The 17,539-nt window shown below is 42.4% G+C and overlaps 1 protein-coding gene and 1 long non-coding RNA gene across 8 annotated transcripts in view; one reads left to right on the top strand and one right to left on the bottom strand.

The window, feature by feature from the left end:
* The window catches only part of TIAM1 (TIAM Rac1 associated GEF 1), a 188,100-nt gene extending 171,091 nt beyond the window's left edge, over positions 1 to 17,009 (bottom strand). For 6 of the 7 annotated variants that reach the window (XM_083611258.1, XM_083611255.1, XM_083611250.1 and 3 more), the window contains exon 1: positions 16,958 to 17,009. The gene's annotated coding sequence lies outside the window, so the exon portion shown is untranslated. Of the gene's footprint in view, positions 1 to 15,630; positions 15,740 to 16,957 lie in introns of those variants that run through there. The other variant, XM_083611252.1, reaches the window with a different exon arrangement.
* Positions 6,200 to 12,645, top strand: LOC310761463. The gene is made up of 3 exons (XR_014547510.1): positions 6,200 to 6,262; positions 8,634 to 8,800; positions 11,416 to 12,645. It is a non-coding gene; the product is annotated as an uncharacterized lncRNA (long non-coding RNA).
* Positions 17,010 to 17,539: the final 530 nt, after the last annotated feature.

Genomic DNA, 17,539 nt, shown 5'->3' with positions numbered 1-17,539 from the left:
CAATTTGAAATTATTTTTCTCTCCCCTTTAAGGACTTTTGCTTTGTATAACCTTGCGAGACAAAATAAGTTCGATAAAAAAAAAATAGGATTTTCTAGAAATGATAACATTTGACATCCAATGTGGTCCCAGGAAAAATCTATTGGGACCTGGGATAACAGAGGTCAAATCACTGCTCCAGTTATAAGATTACCATGAGCAAGTCTCTCTGTGTGTGTCTGTTTCCCATCTGTGCATGGGAATTATGGATGTCTCTCACAAAAAGAAATGGTACAAGAGGCTGAAAAAGACAGAAAAGCAGTTTGGATACAACATTAAAGATTGCAATAATATGTAGGGTGTTTGTTAGAGTTGCTAATGCAATCAACATTAAAAAGAGAGAGAGAGATCCATAATTTGAATTGAGCAACCATATATTGATGATGAAAGTTAATTCTCTAGAGTAGTCAAGTGTCCAGGATCATCACTTATTTATTTATTTATTTATTTATTCCCTCATTAGTCAGATGAGCACAGTTGTATTCAAAACTAAAAGCTTTCTCTGTGAGATGTGATAATTGTCTCCAGAGACATCTCTCCAAAAAAACATCATTCTTAGATTTAAAGTAAATAAGAGCCTTTAAAGTTACATTCATCTTATATCAACAGACAAGGTTTCATCAAAGAAGAAAAGATCTGAAAATGGCTCTTGGGGAAATCATTTTATGCTTAATCTACATTTAATTAAACCTATTTTCTGATAATTAGTTATTGATTGTTTGTTAGCAGTTTGAAAGAACATATTCTTTCATACATATTCCAGCTCATTAATCCTAAAGGAGTTCATCCCATTTAAAGACCAAATAGATCGCTACTCATTTTCAGATTATATCACACTGAAACAGACAGTGACATTCACAAAAGTGAAATAACTTCCTAATCTGCATATTACTTTTGTGAATGTCTGTTTGGTTCACCCTATCAACTTTCCATTCCACATCCCTCCACTGACTTCTGAATCCAGCTGCACTTGCTCAACAAAACCCTCCCTTTTTATTACTTCATGTGTTCCCAGACTGAACCTTGACGCTGGAATCAGTTCTGGCAGAAATTAAGTCCCATCCAAGTCACCTGTATTAAGAAAGTTCCCACCTATTGGTCTTACAGCAGTCTTCTAGAACATCATGGACTCCTTAATTTGGCCAATCTTTTTTTAAAAAAATCTAATAAAACATCGCTTTCAAATGTTTGTGAAGTTTGGTATTAAGGATTAAGTAACACAGCAAGGGCCGAACTATTCTGCTGACTCACATGACAGCCAGATCAGGTATATATATTTGTTTCTGCCAAGAAAGTGTTAAATATCACATTCTCCCAGTAACCAGGGAACCAGGGAAAGATGAAATACCTACTGTAGGATTTCCTTCCTCCCCAGCCCAAAAGTCTGCTACTTATTATTGCTGTGACTCCTGAGGGCAAAAAAGACAGATCACACAATTTTAGGAACAGCTAGCAATTTACCCATCTTCATAATAATGCAAATACTTTATAAAATCATCTCTTTTTATGATTAATTTTAGGTGTGCTAGATAAAAAGATATAGAGATAGATAGTTAGGTAGATGATAGATAGATAGATAGATAGATAGATAGATAGATAGATAGATAGATAGATACCATACTCCGAATTGGATAGTTGCAATTGGAATGTTTCCCTCAGATAATAAATGACCCAATCTGGTTTCTGTTGATTTTTAAAACTAAACACCTAAAATGATCCTATACTTCTGTTAATAAAAGAACTGTGTAGTTTCTCTTTTTTCCTCTCTTATACCTTTGAAGGGTCTTGTGTTTTTCTAACAATGGAGACAGACCTGGGTAACAAACATTTTATTTTTCTAGAGATGGGGAAACAGTCACTGCATTATTATTATTAAACTTTCTATACCTCTCTTCATGTGTCTCCATCCCAAAAGGCAATCTGAAACTTGCATAGCACTTTAAAAGCTTTTTCTTTTTCAAATGACTCCTACTTCTTCATTTCATCTTAAGAGTTCTTAGATTAAAATTCATAACTTTGCCGTAAACTAACTTTCACCTCCCTCCCCCCACAGCCCCAGTTTTCTTTATCATTAAATCTGATGATTTAATGAAGCTTCTAGACATCTTGAAAGCTCACACACTATTTGAAGACATTTTGACTGGCCTGGTATGGATTTGGGATTTTTTTCCCTTATAGGACACCATGCCTACATTTACTTTTTGTGAGAGTAGAAATGCTATTATCCAGGAGTGAACTACAGTCTTTGTCTCACATGAGCAACATTAGTAATCAGACCCTTCCTACATAGTTCCATTGTCGTCTAACAATGTACCATTAAAATGGAACCATTTCACTAAAAACCATTTAAAAATCAATCCTGAAAGGACAATTTCAGTGGAAGTGTTCTATAATTGTTAGCATGGATCATGGGCATGTCTGTCTGTGTAGATTTGAGCTTTAAGAATCTAACTAAAGCACTGACCCAGAGAATCTTTAGTTCTGATAGTGATCTAAAAACAAAAAAACTAGAAGCTTGACTTGAAAAGTAGGTGATTGAAAATCAGTATCTAAAGAAATTAAAGTGACTTGTACGTGAAGAATGATGAGACACAAATAGAAGATAACATATTAAGGCTGAACTAGCCTAGGAAGATGTGTGGCCCTGGAATGTTGTTGTTGTTGTTTAGTCGTTTAGTCGTGTCCGACTCTTCGTGACCCCATGGACCAGAGCACGCCAGGCACTCCTGTCTTCCACTGCCTCCCGCAGTTTGTTCAGACTCATGTCTGTAGCTTCGAAGACACTATCCAACCATCTCGTCCTCTGTCGTCCCCTTCTCCTTGTGCCCTCCATCTTTCCCAACATCAGGGTCTTTTCCAGGGAGTCTTCTCTTCTCATGAGGTGGCCAAAGTATTGGAGCCTCAGCTTCACGATCTGTCCTTCCAGTGAGCACTCAGGGCTGATTTCCTTAAGAATCGATAGGTTTGATCTTCTTGCAGTCCATGGGACTCTCAAGTGTCTCCTCCAGCGCCAACAATTTTGTCACATTTTAAGAAAAACTTTACAATAATAAAATTTATTAAAAAAAAATTTTTTTGTCAGATTTTGAGAGTCAATAAAGTCTCTAGCCCTCAGGATTACAGAAAAATGCTTGAAAAAACCATGACCAAAAACTGCTGGATTGTTTGAAAGAATGCTACAGGTTCAAACATTCCTCCTATCAAATTTTTGCTCAGATATGATGAAGCTCACTGGGTAGTCTTCACACGTCATCTTTCAATGTAACTAATACTCCACAGGACCATGAAGGATTGCAAAAGAAAATATTTTACTTATTAATTGAAAAGCATTTATAAATTAGTTATTATTTTTTAAATCTCTATGTGGTACACCAGCAAATACAAAGTCAGAAAGACAGAATGGGGTTTTTTGAGAAGGACAGAGTTGGCGTACTCTGCTCTTTTTCCCAGCTGTAGTGATGCAACATTAAGTGAAATCGTGCAAGTCACCAAAACAGGATATATGTCTGCATGTTAAGTGTTTTCAAGACTAAACTTGATATTCTGCACTTGAGGGTAACTGTTTCAGATTAAGATTGTTGCACAACAGAGGTCCAGCCCTAAGCACTGCCCTGTGCAAACTGTGTTTGCCCAAGAGAGGGAGGCCTAGGGACAACCAGTTCAAGAAGTTGCCCATCATGGGGAAAAAATCATCTTCTTAGACCCCTTGATAAACTCCTTTTAAAGTTCAAAATTAAGGGCCATCATATGGCCACCTTGAGTTATAATCCAACACACTAGATTCATCAAAATAGGTACATTGTCTCACTGTAGATGTCATGTTAAATTAACCATTGTTTAGTATAGGATGGCGCTGTAGTCTAAACCACAGAGCCTAGGGCTTGCCGATCAGAAGGTTGGCGGTTCGAATCCCCGCAACAGGGTGAGCTCCCATTGTTTGGTCCCTTGCTCCTGCAACCTAGCAGTTCAAAAGCACGTCAAAGCGCAGGTAGATAAATAGGTACAGTTCCGGAGGAAAGGTAAACAGTGTTTCCGTGAGCTGCTCTGGTTCACCAGAAGCGGCTTAGTCATGCTGGCCACATGACCCCGCCGCAATCCCAGAGTCGTCTGCGACTGGACCTAATGGTCAGGGGTCCCTTTATCTTTACCTTTTAGTACAGGATATGCATTGCATGTTAATCAGCATTAGCTTTAGCCAGTGTTTCAAAGCAGCTTTGAATGCTGGTTAAAAGCTGGATCACAATTTTATTATTCATTAAGACATTTTTACCTATGGTTAACACAAAAGAAACAATCACGATTCATGTCAACAAGGGAAGAAGGCAGAGAGCACAGGAGCCTGCTTCACATCTCTTACACCAGGCTCTTGTGTTCATAGCATGCAAGTAATAAGTTAGCTATGCCTTCCAGATTATGCATTTTCTTTATGGCCCACATCTACACTCTTGTGTCAGAGTACAGTATCCCTTTAAATTTTCTGCCTCTTTACTGCAGCCAAATCCTCAAGCATCAGAGATTTGCTGCACTCAGTTTTTTTCTGTCTCACAGCAAAACAGGAAAAAGATAAGAACAACCAGAGAGAACATTCAGTTACCAGTTTGTTAACCCAAAAGCTTAGCAGGAGACACTAAAATGAATAAGGTGTGGACAGAGTGAGCAACAACATTCCAAAGAACAGCATTTTAAACAGAAGCAGGGGAGCAAATATACCCAGAAGAAATTAATGTGAGAAGGAAGAAAGATGGAAAGTATACCCCACAACCCAGCAGTCTACCCACAACTGGCTGGTCTATGTTGTCCACACTGTGTACGCTTGCCATAAAAAACACCAGTTTGTACACACACAAAATGCATTTGTTACATCAAAATGCTGTCCTGACCTGCAGCTTAAGAAACTGTAGAGCCACAAGCACATTGCGGACATTTCCCCATTGTTGTCCAAACCTTGATTGACTAGAAACATCATATTCTCCCTAACTGACCAGAGTATAGCCAAAGAGCAGCTCAACTGGCTAAAGTGCCCAAGAATATTAAAAGCAGGCAGGGTGCTACACAGTTACTCATAAAGACTTTCTTCTGTCTTTTAGCCAATAATTTAAAAAGATGTTGTCTATTTCTGTCCATTGCCAGAGTTTCTATACTTCCCTTGCCAGTAAAAGCAATTTGGCTCCATTTGGCCACAGCAGTGTTATTCTCCTGCACAGGTGGGCATGGATTTTTACAACCTGAAAACAAGTCAATGGGCAAGGACATTACTTTTGACAATATGGAAATAAGCATTATTATATTACTGTTTAGTAAATTAAAGTTTCAATCTTAGGCTTGTACTGCTGTTAAATACTGCCTCAGGCTTCTCCCTATCTACCCTCATGGTGCCATATCATAAAACATGCGGCTACAGGCCTGCTAAATGATGTAATGGCAACATTTAATACACAGGGTAATACAGGGGGGATATTTCCTGGCACAATAAGCACATACATATGCCAAGTTTTAATCCTTAGATTTCAGAGGATCTCTGCAGGTAAATCTCTGCACAACTGATGGAAGTTCTTCAAAGTTTTATGAGATCATTCTTGCATTAAAACACCAGTGTTGCAAAAGACTTTTTTTTTCAATAATAGGGTAGGATGCACTGAAGAAAACAATGAACAGTCTCTTGCTTGTTCAGTGAAATGCCAATGGAAGACAAATGTCAGAGTGAAGGAAGCCAAAATGGTGCCCTCCAAGTGTTGCTGGATTACCATTTCCATCATCCCTGGTCAATGGTCAAGCTGGCTGGGATGATGGGAGCTAGAGTCCCACAATATCTGAAAGCTCCATGTTAGCTACATGCACTTTGGAATCACTGGTGGATTGCACCAGTGAACCTGGATGGCATTCTATTTTCTGAAGTCTGATTTTCATCCCGGAAGAGAATGAAAATGAATAAATGTCAAAGTACCGTATTTGTTTTATTAAGCAGTTAGACACATAACTGGTGATTCCACAGAACAGGACATGGGCATGTCCTAGAGAGGCCATCTCTGAGCGACAGGATGACACAATCAGGCTGTCACTGACATTCAGCACCACAACTAGCCTGAACACTCCAAGAATAAGCTACTGGGTGTTCTGGAAGGGCTTGAACGTCCCAACGTGCAGGTTACTCCTAGGAAAAAAGTGGTGCTGTCACACAGAAGATTACTGGGGAATAACAAGCTGTTGGATGTTACCAGGAAAGGTACTGAAGCCTTGGCATGATGGGCTTGTTCCACAATGGCGGCCTGGTGTAGAGGTGTTCTGGAGAGGGTTGGGAAAGCTAAGCTGTGCAGGGGGATACAAAAGTGAGCTGCACCCAAAGATAATTAAGTCCATTTCTTAAATATGATTAATGGATGATTCATATTCAGGTATGGGAATACGGCACAAAGGTCAACCCTATCACTTTATTCAGTTCACCCTGAGCTTTTCCTGCTCTTCTTATGAGCCATGTTCTTTCTATTGACATCTTCTGCACCAACCCACTTATGTAATAATCCCCTGACTAATCAGTTATGAGTAAAAGCCACCCATGAAGAACCTGTTTCGCTGACAACACATGCCAACCAAAAGACTGTCCCTAAGTGTTGGGTAGCGTGGGAAAATTCAGCTAGCCAGAACCCTCTGTCCACCAAGGAAAGACATTGCCAGCACATCTTGCAACCACCAAGTATGCAATCCAGCCAAATTTAAATGGTTTTGGTTTAAATTTGATTTCAAATGGGAGGCATAGTCATGGCCACAGAGGTTTTCCCTGACCTTTTCAAGACCAGTTTTTGCATGTGCATCTTTTGGGCCAAGAACAAAGATGCAAATTTGCTTTAATGTCTCACATCTGATTAGAAACACTACTATAAACTAATCCTTAAAATAGGTATACCACCCTTCAGAAATGCTTTACAGTGGTTTACATAAAATTAAACAAAGCAAAAACTAGCCATTGCTCTACTTTTGTTGACCCTCTAGATGAGTTTTATGTATAGAACATTCTTCAGATTCTTTCTCCTTTCTATAATGTATACACTAGAGTCTTAAGTACCACAAATATCTACGTCCTATGTATACAACACCCTATGTATCCACCTTTCTTTATTAGGGAGGTTCATACAGGGTTTTCCTCCATACCTTAAGAGAAACTCATAAAAATGAAAATTGTTACATAGCCTACTGTGCATCCAAAGGAAGACTGGCTGTGCTGAAACATGACTAACTACAAGAGAAAACAAAATCTCCCAAGGTGCCCTGTTCAGTAATGTAATGCTCCTGTATCGGAGCTTACACTTAAGGAATTCTGCCTGGAATTCCCAAGCAACCTTCAGGCTTTATGGAATCACTGCTAATTGCACTAACCTTGGGTTTCTGGTGGAGTGATATATAGCTAACGAAATGGCAGCTGCTTCCCAGATAATAAATAATAATAATTGAAGCAACAACAGCAAGTCATTATTGAGTCTATGTAGACTGCTCGTACCACACACCCATATAAAACAAAGCTTTATAGAATATCTAGTTTTAATTGTGACTCTAAATTATAACTTCAAATACTACAGGCATCTATTAATATTCATTCCAGTTTAGCAGTGTTTTCAATAGATGGATGACCACATTACATAGATTGTGAAGTAAACCACGAACTGTAAACCACAATCTAGAGAGCAGAGCAACAGTTTTCATGTGTTAGAGTTCTGTGTATAGAAACAGTTATCCTGAGATAATTGAATGCAAATATTTGATTTGGGGAGTACTTCAATAATATACAGTTAGTATGGAATTAAACACGTGAACAACAAATTTAATGTTCTTTTTCCAAAGTTATTTTATTGGAACAGTCGGAAATTATTTCAAAGACACAACAACTCAACGGCACATCCCTCTTACATAAATATATATTTTAGGGGGTGGGGAATAAAGACACAGAACTGTATTATTTTTTGTTATTACCTTTGCCTGAAAACCATAAAGGCAAGAGTCAGAAATGTTCTTTCCACTATCTTCCACATTCTCTTTCAACTCTATGTGCATTCAGTGATGCGTTCTGCAATCTGTTGGTAGTTTTGTTGGCATCCTATGTAAAAAAAATCATGAGCTTTCGTGTCTTGGTTCAATGTGTTTTGTGATGCTGGCAAGCACCACTTTTGTGATTTTTTACTATCAGAAGTTATGATTTGACAGAAGTTTTCTGGAGACCATGAAAATTCAAGAAAATCTGTTTTGAAGATTTTACCGGCTCTGGATTTAACCTGAACCCCATAAAAAATAAAGAATATGCATGTCTGTCTCTCTGGGGTGACATGGGGGCAGGGGAAGCAGCCAGGAAGGGATGGTGCCCATAGCACTCTATCACAGTTCCATATGCCCATATTTACCCACAAGCTCCAAAAGACCGACTACCCCCCCCCCAAATCTAAAAGTGACTAAGCTCCTATCTGTACTGTGGAGTGCTATCACACATTGTTTGTCGGAACTGTTGTTGTTTGGGGGTGGAGAAACCCACACAGTTATAACAAAGAGCACAGAGGGGCAACAGACACTTGATGTCTAAGTAGCGATTTTCTGGTCCGTGCATCTTGCAGCTGTTCCAAGAGTAGGTGGAAGCACAAAAGGCGTCATGAAGCTGTTCGTGGGATGAACAGGAGAAAGCAGGAAAATGAGAAAGGAAAGAAGAGCTGAGAGGAGAGTAGGAGGAATGAAAGCAGGGTGTGGGCAGGAAGGAGGAGTTGACGTGATAAAGCATGAAAGGGTAAGCCTTTTAAAAGGGGAAAACGTTGCATACATCCGAAGAGGCTTCAGTAACAGTTGCTATGGAAACCATAACTTTCAATCCTGCAGCTCAAGTTTAGGAGTAGCTCAATATGATTTATGTGTGCTTGAGTGCTATCTTGAGTAGAGAAACTCTAAGAAGAGGAGCAGTGTCCCTGAAGGGATGTTTCTGTGGAAAAATATGCAAACTATCACGCAAACCATTATTTTCATTACCATACAACAAGCAAATAGGCCTCATCTGCACTATACATTTAAAGCAGTACCAGGCCACGTTAAATAGTCATGGCTCCCTGAACCCCAAAGAATCATTTTGTTTAAGCCAACATCCTTTAAAAAAAACAAAACAACTTGGCTCAATTAGACTCTGACCAACAGATTGGGTCCCTTTCAAATTTCAACAGGGGAGGCCAAAGTGGTTGGGGAAAGGGAAGGATTCTCAGCAAGGTAAAGGCCAGATCTTTAACATATTAAAAAAAAACAAAACTTCAAGAACCCAGGTCAAACAGTCACCCCTTAATAATAATAATAATAATAAAGCCAAGAAGCAGCAAATGTCCAAATGCACTTGTCAGTGGCAAGCACATACTTTATTCTGTAGACTCCTGCTCAAGTCCAAAGAGAGAAGCAGTCAGCAGTTCGTAACTCTCACTGGGTTTTAGAGGCAGCAAGCAGTCCTACCACTTCTGCAGGCCCCTGACTTAAGTTACCAGCCTTCGCCTTAATCTACTTGTGCTGAGCTTCTGGGTGCTTCTGAAACTTAATGAGAGCACAGGAACGTGGTTCTACTCTTCTGCACAGGTGAGCAGCAAGCTCTTGTATCTTCAGTCGCACAGAACTTTGGAGGCACTCAGAAGCAGCAGAACCAATGTCAGAGGCAAGATCCTGCCCCTCAAACAAGTTGGGGAAGGGGCAAGAGTCAGGAGCAACCACAGATTTTGCTCGATTATCAAGAGCAGTCAAAATATGTGAGTTTGCAAAACAATTAGGTACTCTTGATGTATATGGGGAGCAGAAGAAAAACACCTGGAGTATGAAACATTGGAGGGGAATAAATAGCCTCCCCTCTCCCCATGGCATCCATGTTCATCTCTCAGTTCTCAGAGAGGGCTCGTTCAAATGCACTCTGTGCTTGGGGAAAGCTGTCACAGCTACTCCCAGATTCCAGACCCCACAAATGGATCTGCAAGCAAGAAGCTGGTGGAATGTGGCCTTGACGTGGACAGGCAACCGATTTAGAGGTGGCTGATCCTTGCCATTTTTATTACAGTAGGGGCAAAACATTATTTCCCTAAAAATTCTTAATATCCCCAAAACTGCATGAATCAGTGCAACCTATTCCCAAGTAAACGAAGGTATATTCAGATCACACAAATAGTTTTCAGGAACCCATTTAAACATGATTAACCCAGAACACCACAAAAGGCATTGGAAGGGGGCAATTTATTACTTTATTATAAAACAAAATGCATTGCCAGTCATATATTATTGTTCAGGGAACTGAAATCCAAAACTCACTACTTGTACAATTCTACAAGTAGGTAACGTAATATACCAGTATGTGTGTGTGTGTGTGCTCATTTGGTAAGAAATGAGGGAAATATATTGTTATAGAAACCAAGGCTACAATCCTACACAAAAATTAAATGCCACTGAGGTTTTCTTTTGAATAAACAAACATAGGATCATAAGATCACTGTCAGAAACTACAAAGTCCTAACACGAAGCTATACCTTTCAGCTTAACATGCCTCCTGTTCTCCTGACCTTCTAAGTTTCTATAGCCACAGCTGGATTACAGAGAGACTTCTTCAAGCCTGCACATGAAGTATCTGTGTGCAAAAGAAATCTCTTATATTCTCTCCCCCTACCAACTGCACTATGCATTGCACATAAAATGCTGATGAACTAAAATAGCACAAGTAAAAACGTGCAGCCTGTATCCAAGGCTTTCCTTGCTCTTCTCCACCCTGCAGCCCTCCAGATCTTCTCCAGAAAACTGGAGGGCCCCTCCAGAACAGATCTTGAAGGCAAATGGGGGAGGAGAGGAAAGTGAAGTCTCGAAGTGCACACCCACCTGCACAACACTGGATTTCACCCACATTTTAAAATAGCATGCCCTACATATGTTGAGACTGTTAACAGAGCAACACTCTTTCCTCTGTCCAAGGGAGAACAGAAACCAATGTACACAAAAAAGGTTTAAATCAAAGTTAACCATTCCTCTAAATGAGAAAGATCCTCTTTGAGGAGAGAGCAGTGAGTCACTTGTTCCTTAAAAAGCTTTGCGGACGTACCCAGTGTTGTTTACCTATGCTCATATGAATATTGCCATAGCAAAAGATAAATCCTTCGCTTGTGAAACAAACAGCTAAAATGGAGTGAAGTAGAGGAAGGATATGCTCAAAATGAGTGATAAATGCAAACACATCCAAATGCCTTGATTGAGCAGGCCTGGCAATTCTCCCATCTGTTTTGCACAGTACAACGGTGGCTGGGGCGCATTGGGACTAGTAAGGCAGAAGGCAGGGACACTAGTGGTAGGTGGAGCCAGAGTGAATTAATTCAAGTTTTGTCCCCATCTTCCTCCCTGCAGAGTTCTACAAGGACAACACTGAAGCTAAGAAAGAAGAGGAAGCTTGCAGGCATTGCCACCTCCTGGGTTGGTTCTCAGTAAGTGGTTAGGCAGCTGGAGGCTGGCTGAGGGCAGAATGAGGTTGGTGGTGGGTCAATATCCCATGTGTCCTAATGGACAAACTGGGGTAACTGTGACACTCAGCCACAGGGCTACTTTCTCATTAAAAAATGTTGGCCTATAGTCAGGGTCAAGTCTTCTCTGAATGCTCAAAGGCACGTGCGGATTTGTGTGTCTCATTTTAATACAGAAAACTGAACTGCATGTGTAAAGCAGTATACGGATTGTCTCCATTCATTAACATCAATTGAAAAATTATTATTAATCTGGGAGTTGGTGGGGCAGTGGCCCATTTGCCGCAATAGAGCAGCCTGCATTAACACAGCGTAAGTTTTACATGGTTATAATCAAGGAGCAGTGTGTAGGAGGGATTTCCCTGAGGATCATTTCAGCTTCGCCCATGCTGGGGTTCTTAACAGTAAAGATGACAGCAAGTGTCATTCAACCTTCTTGAATCATTTATCTTAGTGCTGAAGTGTTATTGAAAACGTTTCTGCCAGTTTCAAAAACACGGGGAGAAGAGATCTAATCAGAGACTAGGAAGCAGTAGTATGTACATGCAAACGTTAAAGCGGCAAGTGATCTCCTGGCAAAACACCTAAGTGCCAGTCTCCTGTTGGATAAGTACCTGTTTTTCAGCTGGGTTCGATGCCATAATGGTCACATATTGTTTTTAATGACATGGTTACTTTTAACATAAAAACTCCAGACTCTTGCAAGTTTGCATGAATTTATCCCCAGTGTAATCCTCAGACAAGTTAACAGCTGTGGTTTTACTGTGACCCAAAAGCTCTATAATCTCCAAGCATCCCTTTAATATATCATTGAGTGTAAGAGCAAGTCAATTTTTGTTTTAATACTAGAACAAAGAAGGTTCCAGAACTGGGTACCACAGTCTGCTGCCAGGTATGCAAGGGTTCTGTTCCCCCCACCTGTTTAACATAAGCAAGTCTCTTCCTACATTACATGCTAAGCAAAAAGCAAGACTTAATTTGAGTGACGGTTTTATGCTTGAAATATACTGTATATCAGGTATATTTTCAGTCTGAGGGCCATGTTCCCTTGTGGGAAACCTTCCAGGGGCCACATGACAGTGGGGGTAGAAGGGGAAGATAAGATAGAGCCCTGGATGTGACTCTTTCATTTGTACAGTAGGGTACATTCCACCCAGGCAAAAGTCAAAGATTGGTGTACACACACACACACACACACACACACACACACACACACAAACACTCATACCCACATATCTCCTTCCAAGCAAGCAAATGGCATTATCACAGTTCATGGATTGATCTCAGCCAAGCAAAAGCACTTACGGAGGTCAGCAAGGGGTGTGGCCTGAGATGGTGTGATCTAGGGAGAGTCCTGAGAGCCACACAGGAAGACTTGGAAAGCTGCATTAGCCCCCAGACCTGAAGTTCCCCACCCCTGCTGTATAGTCGAAAGCAAGTCATGCTTCTCCCAGGAAACTACTCGTACAGGATTGCATCCTAAGCCACAGAACTAATTTTAGTGCTATTTCCGCCTAGCACATCTAGGTACATTACAAAAGGAAATAATGGATTCTGTCAGAGCCAAGCATAGGTCAGCAATAAAAACCCAAGTTGTAAGTACAGTTAATTATTTATTCAAAGAAACCATAATAGTGCAACTCTTCCCAGTAGGTACTACTCCAATGAGGCAGTTGCAAGGACTAAAGATCCCCATCTTCCCACCACTCTCTAAGGCTCCTCCTCTCGAGGGTATTTCCCATGTAGTCACAAACTATGTCTGTGCACAACCAAAAAGAGCTCTGCTCTCTTCATTTCTCTGCATGTTCTAGGAGACATGGGGGGACGATAGCTGGTTGCAGCAGGAGGGGGAGACTCCCTGGATTCTTCAACAGCCTGTCTCAACTCTTGCCTCTTGGCCACCCTCCTCTCCAGCCATGAGTCTAAACTGCTCTCTGCCACAGTCTCTTTCTGCTCACTAAACCCTGTTACCTCTTCTGTTTCCAACACCTCCTCCTCCCAGTCTGCTCCTTCTTCTTCCTCTGACCACACATCATTGCCCCACCACCAATCCCCTGGCTCTGAGCCTTCTTCTCCTGGGAGTTCCCCAGCTGGTGTATCCCACCATTCCTTTGCATCCAGCAAGTCCATGACAGATTCATGCCTGTGAGCTTTCATATCTCTGGTTATTTAAGTACCTGCTGGTAGCCTCTCTAAACTATGGATTAGTTGGAAGCTACATGTTCATTTTATGAATAAAGCTCAATTCACACGTGCAGAACATGATGTGTCCAACACTTGCTGTTCAACATGGGAATTAATGCTACTGATGAGTACAATGGAACCTCTACTTACCACCATAATCTGTTCCGGTGGCCTGTCCTTTAGGCGAAACAGGTCACTGGTAGAAGCACCATTGTGCGCATGTGCAGACGGCGACAGCCACTTCTGCACATGCGTAAACGGCAGAAGCCGCTTCTGCGTGTGCGCAAATTGTGGCAAACCTGGTATTTACCATATTTTTCCGTCTATAAGACGCCCCCATGTATAAGATGCCGCCTATTTTGGGGGACTCAGATTTAAGAAAATGGGGGGAGATGGCCCCATGTATAAGACACCCCCTAATTTCTGACATTATTTTTTAGGGAAAAAACCTAGTTTTATACACAGAAAAATATGGTACTTCCGAGTTTGCCGTGGTCACGAATTCGATTGGGCCCAAGTAGAGGCGGTCGAAGTAGAGGTTCTACTGTATTGTGTTGTATGAAGTGTAAGAGGATATGAAAGCCTTACCTTTGGTTTGATCTATAATGGCTCTCTTATATATTAATGCAGTCAAGGAATCATAGTTGCGGTCACTGAACAAGGGACGCGTATGTGAGAACTCAATCTCATGTGCTGGAGAAATGGAACACTTCCCTGTTGATTCTTAGTAAAGGCACACACAATACAGAAAGAGGGTATTGTGAACAATAGAACACATGAACCATATCTCTCCCCAACACTGCAGTCCCTCTCTTCACCCATTGATTCATACTGATAAAGGAGCACCAGTGAGTTTTCAGACTCAGGTGCACCACAAGAAAAGATTGGTTTCCACTTTATCACCAAGAGTGAAGAAAGTCAGTCTCAACTTCCGGCTTCCCCGTCTGAGAAGAGCACACAATCCTCTAGTATCCAATCAAAAACACACTCATCCATGCTGTTCCTTACCTTGAGCCTCTTTACATTAGAAGGCGGTGGGGAGCAGAGAACTCTGTGTATGGAAACAACATTGCATTCATTCATTTGTACGCTATATCATAGCAGCAAGCTGAAGCTACCAGATAAAGAAACACTAGGATTCCATTCCTACATCTGTTTGAAGGAATGAGGTCTAAAAGATTAGCCTGCTACACTACTCTACAAAGATAGATTTATAGGATACAAATACACAATGCATCTACTTATGTACTGTAAAAATTTGCAAGACTGGACCACGCTGAACATGTATACAGTACACATACTTCTGAAACCCAATACACTGAACAGGCTGGTACATTTTAATTTTCAATAACAATGCTGCAACATATTTCCCCTGAAGCTTCTTCTTATATATTCATATTTACTAAACACACTATACATATGCATTGCATCATCTGCAACTAATACGTTCCTTAAACAAAGCAAGCTGCACTTGTGGGGGGGTGCACAATGCAGAACACAGCATGCAGCAGACTTACAAAATGTAAATTACAGCAGAACTACGTTACCTTCTTAAACTACATACCCACTTAAAGACAGACATTAAATTCTGACTTGTTTTTTAGTTTGTCAAGTAATTTGGCATGTCTTAGCAGCACTGAGTATTTCCACAGAGAAGTGCTCTTTCCAAGCAAGAAAGAGAGAAGTTATGTTAATTTTCAAATCCTATTACTTTCCATGGCATCCATCTACAGCTATTTAAAATGCATTCACTGACACAATGTAACTGATCTGACAAGAAAGCTGGAGAGCAAATTAAAAGAAAAAGGGAAAAAAACCTCAAGTGAAACTAATTTTCCATGTTGATGGGATTCAGTTGTCACAACAAACAGCTTACAAGTTTTTACATAGCATGCAGTACGATCCTATACACACTTACTCTGAAGTAATTCCCTCTGAATTAAATGGGGCTTATTCCCTGACAAGGATTACAGCCAAAGAACTGAGAACTTTCTAAACCATCCATGTTTCGGGGTCTTTGTGCTGGCTGTATTTGTGCTTTTAAAAAATCCTCATGAAAGCAGGATGAATTATGCAGAGCAGTCCAGATATCCAGTGTTGTCCAATCAAACCATCAAAACTCACTACATCCATATTTACATGTGTCCAATCATTGACCGGGAAGAAATCTCTGGAAACTGACTACATAAGCATTGGTTCCTTAGCAATATGTCACCTACATCCGCCTCATGCCTGAGTTATGAGTATTTGAATCTAAACACTAAATATGACCAAAGATGCAGTCTATAAACAAAAGCAACCCTCCCCTTCTCCAACGGGACAGGACATCGCAAGCAGCTTGCAGCAATACCAGCGGTGTGGCAATGTCGCAAAACGAGGGGACCATAACACACAAGCACATCAGTGACTCCACCACACGTTTAAGAGGCACACTCCACATTACACTGGCTAGCTCCTATGGACAGTTTACTGGCTTTGATCTCAAGAGCATTTGAGATGCAAATGAGAGGTTGGGGAAAGGATTACTCTGTGTGTGTGTGTGTGTGTGTGTGTGTGTGTTGGGGGGGGCTGTACCAAAATCCCTCTGATCCATCTGTGCCATTATACCCTTTCTGGGAGAACAAACGATTATCTTCCTTTCTTCCTCCTTGCCATTGTGCGAATGTTTTCCTCGCAGCTGCACACACACCGGCCGCATCGCGCCAGAGGCACAGCAGCCAGAGGTTATCCCAAAGCTTTATCCAGCTTCCTAATCCCTGGACGGCGAGAATGTAACATCGGGTCTGAGCGCAGAAGATTACACTCAAGCGGAGAGAGACACAGACAGACAGACACCCCCCTCCCTCCAAGCTGATGTTCACAACAGAGCGATGGCCCCTCGGGTAGCAGAGAGTCGGGGGGTGGAAAGGAGCTTCTACTGCTCGTAGGAACAAGCACTAGCCCGGTGGGCCGTCTCTCTCCTCGCTCCCTTCCCGGCCTCCCTCGCACCAAAGCAGTCCCCATTCCGACGACCGCCTGTCCATTCATCGTGCCTGCGAAATGCGCACAGCGCAGGGCTCCAGCCTCGCTCCTACCGGCTCGAGGCACTGGCGAGAGGAGACGGGGACCCCGGCGGGGAAAGGACAAGGAGGGAGGGAGGGAGGGGGCGTCTCTCTCCGCATCTCCATTTCTCCCGCTTCCACAGCAGCCAGCCAGCCCTCCATTCATTCTATCAGCCTCCTAAGCCAAGCAAGGACGTTACTTACCAGCTCTCGGGGCGCCCCGGCCGAGCGCCGCAGCCCACAGCGGAGGCGGAGGTGAGGCAAGGGAGCAGCGCGCTCGAGAAGGGCAGGCGCTCACGATGGCTCCTTTCCCGCTGCAGTGCCAGAGTCGCCAGTGCCGCCGCCGCCGCCGCTCTCAAGACGAGCCCATTCTGCCAATAGCGGCCGCTGCCATATTGTTACCGCAAGCGCTGCGGAGGGCGGGGCCTGCCGGTTCCTTGGAAACCGAGCTCCATTGGCTGCGCCGCCGGCCAATCTAACCGACGCGGCCCAATGAGCCGAGCCGGCGGCGAACAGCGGGGCGTTTGGAGTTTAGGAGCACGGCAGGCGTGGACAATAGCAGGCGCACGCGGGGAGCCAAGTGTAGCGGGGGCGGGCGGGGGGGAAGGTGGCAGGAAAATAGGCGCCTCCGACCACCGGAGCGGTCGCTGAGGGGGCGCTGGGCAAGAAGCGCGTCAGCTACGTTCCAAAGGCGCGCGCGCACCTCTGTCTCTCTCTCTCTCTCGCGCGCGCGCTACCTGCGAAAGCAGCGCTCTTTCTTTCCTTCAGGGCCAGTGACGCTAACCC

This window comes from Podarcis filfolensis, assembly GCF_964270895.1.
Source record: "Podarcis filfolensis genome assembly, chromosome: 4".
Taxonomy (NCBI): domain Eukaryota; kingdom Metazoa; phylum Chordata; class Lepidosauria; order Squamata; family Lacertidae; genus Podarcis; species Podarcis filfolensis.
Note: the sequence above shows the minus strand (reverse complement) of the source record. Positions and strands in the feature narration are given on the sequence as shown.